This window comes from Capricornis sumatraensis, chromosome 6 (genome assembly GCF_032405125.1).
Source record: "Capricornis sumatraensis isolate serow.1 chromosome 6, serow.2, whole genome shotgun sequence".
Classification (NCBI taxonomy): Eukaryota; Metazoa; Chordata; class Mammalia; order Artiodactyla; family Bovidae; genus Capricornis; species Capricornis sumatraensis.
Genome location: NC_091074.1, coordinates 57673891 through 57677286, shown reverse-complemented (window position 1 = coordinate 57677286; position 3396 = coordinate 57673891). Strand labels below are relative to the sequence as shown.

The following is a 3396-nucleotide window of genomic DNA, read 5'->3' as shown; positions in this document are numbered from 1 at the left end:
TAAATTCTATACCAGTTCTACACCTCTGGTTGGCTGATTGTTTGTTTTTTCATTTAGGTTTTAAGGTGAATGTCCTGCGGCTATTTGTTTCCATCAATCTGATTGCAAATCTAAAGGCTCACTTGAAATGTCTATTTTTCTTTCCAGCCTCAGAAGAGATTGCTGCAGATCTACTCTATGATTCTCATTCTTTTCAGCTTACAATACAAATAGCTTACCATTTTTTGCAATCTATGTCTTATAATAAAGCAGTGCTGAATAATTAAATAGAAGAATGTTCAGTTGCCATATAGGCTATGAAAATGATTTGCTGGTGGTGATTTTTAAGCTTGAATCTAAATAGATTTATGAAGAATGGCACTTGGAAGATGGTTCAAATTTTGCTATTTAAGGTATCTTGAAATTATAGGCTCACTCTCTCTAAAATTTCAAAAAGCATAGAGCTTAGGCTCTTAAGAGTATAGCAGTGATAAAAGCGTTCTTCAGCTCAGTTCAGTTCACTCGTTCAGTCGTGTCCAACTCTTTGCAGCCCCACGAATCAGCACACCAGGCCTCCTTGTCCATCACCAACTCCCAGAGTTTACCCAAACTCATGTCCATTGAGACGGTGATGCCATCCAGCCATCTCATTCTCTGTCGTCCCCTTCTCCTCCTGCCCCCTATCCCTCCCAGCATCAGTCTTTTCCAATGAGTCAACTCTTAACATGAGGTGGCCAAAGTATTGGAGTTTCAGCTTTAGCATCAGTCCTTCCAAAGAACACCCAGGACTGATCTCCTTTAGAATGGACTGGTTGGATCTCCTTGCAGTCCAAGGAACTCTCAAGAGTCTTCTCCAACACCACAGTTCAAAAGCATCAGTTCTTCGGCACTCAGCTGTCTTCACTGTCCAACTCTCACATCCATACACGACTACTGGAAACACCATAGCCTTGACTAGATGGACCTTTGTTGGCAAAGTAATGTCTCTGCTTTTGAATATGTTATCTCGGTTAGTCATAACTTTTCTTCCAAGGAGTAAGTGTCTTTTAATTTCATGGCTGCAATCACCATCTGCAGTGATTTTGGAGCCCCCCCAAAATAAAGTCTGACACTGTTTCCACTGTTTCCCCATCTATTTCCCATGAAGTGATGGGACCAGATGCCATGATTTTAGTTTCCTGAATGTTGAGCTTTAAGCCAACCTTTTCACTCTCCACTTTCACTTTCATCAAGAGGCTTTTTAGTTCTTCTTCACTTTCTGCCATAAGGGTGGTGGCATCTGCATATCTGAGGTTATTGATATTTCTCCCAGCAATCTTGATTCCAGCTTGTGCTTCTTCCAGCCCAGCATTTCTCATGATGTACTCTGCATATAAGTTAAATAAGCAGGGTGACAATATACAGCCTTGACATACTCCTTTTCCTATTTGGCACCAGTCTGTTGTTCCATGTCCAGTTCTAACTGTTCCTTCCTGACCTGCATACAGGATTCTCAAGAGGCAGGTCAGGTGGTCTGGTATGCCCATCTCTTTCAGAATTTTCCACAGTTTCTTGTGATCCACACAGTCAAATGCTTTGGCAAAGCTTTCATAGTCATTTCTAAAAAGCATCACTTCATAGTTTTCTGTCACCAGTGGTCTAATATACTTGTAGAAGGAGGGCAACAGAAAACCAAGAATAAGAATAGCTAAGCTCTCCACAATTGGGCTTCCTGCTTTCTTTCCCTGTTCAAAGAAAAGAGGAGACACCATCTTGCCATAGAAGCTTCATAGACAACTGAGTCTCTCCAGTGACAGTCGGCATTTGATGCCCCATATCTCTTGGTTCTTCTTGTTGCCAATGATCAGCCTGGCGATGGTGGTGAAATGGGAGCAATTAATCTATAGATGAGGGAGGGCTTCCTTTAACAGTTGAAGCATACCTTCTGGTATGATTCCAAAGACTTGTAGTGTTTTTAATGTGGTAATTTCTCCAAGTTCAAGTAAAGTTTCAGATATTATGTCATAACACCGGCTGAGTGATAGGTGTTGGAGGTAGTGAGTTGGTAAAATTCTTGAAAACAGTCATTTTGCAGCATGACACTATCACTTAAGTCTAGGTGGACAAGATTGGGACATCTTCCAACTAAGGTAGAGACGTCTGATCTCTGCAGATTCTTTCGGTAGCTACTGAGATTCAGCTGGGTGATGGTCTCTGACACATGTGCAACAGCCACCTGTACATGCTTTTCAGTAAAATCATAGCACCAAGAGAGGTTCAGTTCATCCAGTCTGGAAGAGCTGCTCAGCAAAGTCTTCAGGGCAGATTCAGAGAATCCAGAACTCCCAGAAAGGTTTAGTCACAGTAAATTTGTGTTCTGAGCAAGATTATCAACAATGGGATCTGAAAGTTGGAGGCCTTCCAGGCTGAGATTCTGCAAATTGGAACAGTGAGACAGAAGGCCGTGCAAGGTAGACACATGGATCACAGAGTTCAACAGGTCCAGGTGTTGTAGAAGAAAAGGGCTGAAATGTTCAACTAACAGTTGTTCCATAAATGATCGTGGATAGCGGAAGGCAACCACCCCTTGGGACAAGAGCCGACCAACCACATCTGGGTAGAGGTTTCCAAAAGATGCTCAAATTCCCAAACACAGTCTAACCTTTCCATACACCTCTCATTGGGTGGTCTTTGAATTCTTAGGAAGTTGACTTCTGAATGTGTCATTTAAATTATCTTGGTTTCATTTGTCATTTTTATCCTACGTTCCTTTTTTTTTTTTTTAGAACCAGGAACTCATTCTGAGGATTGATCCTGGAGCTGTCTTAAACAACAGTAGAGGGATCTGAATAATCTCTTCTTTTAACTTCAGAGTGTTATAAAAATAAATAAATATCCTATGCAAATAAATTTGAATATGCTAGGAACAAAACAGGTGAAGATAATTGAAAACTCTGAAGTGTCATGTCTTTTGTAAGCACTCTCATATCACGTTCTCATGAAACCTATTAGAATAAGATCAGTAAGATAACAGTAAAGTATTCAATATGGAATATTAGGTTTTTTGTAGAAAAGTATATCATCTGCAAGTAGAGTCAGATTTCTTTCTTTCTTTTCTGTTCTGTGTGTGTGTGTGCGTGTGTGTGTGTGTGTGTGTGTTGCCTTTTATTCACGTTTTCATGCCTTATGCCACTTAGAACTTCCAGCACTATGTTGAATGAGGGTGGTGAGAGTAGACATTCCTGCCTTGTTCCCAATAGTTGGAAGAAAGTACTCACTTGTCTTCACTATTAAGAATAGCAATAGCTGTATTTTTTTAGATCCGTTGAGGAATTTCTGCTCTATTTGTACTTTTCTGAGAGCTTTTATCATAAATGAGTATTAAACTTTGTTAACATTTTTTCTGGACTGAATATGATGCCGCAGTTTTTCCTCTTC

General features: G+C 40.3%; 1 pseudogene; it reads right to left on the bottom strand.

Moving 5' to 3' along the window:
- Positions 1-1745: 1745 nt before the first annotated feature.
- Positions 1746-2512, bottom strand: LOC138081513 (S-phase kinase-associated protein 2-like; annotated as a pseudogene).
- Positions 2513-3396: the final 884 nt, after the last annotated feature.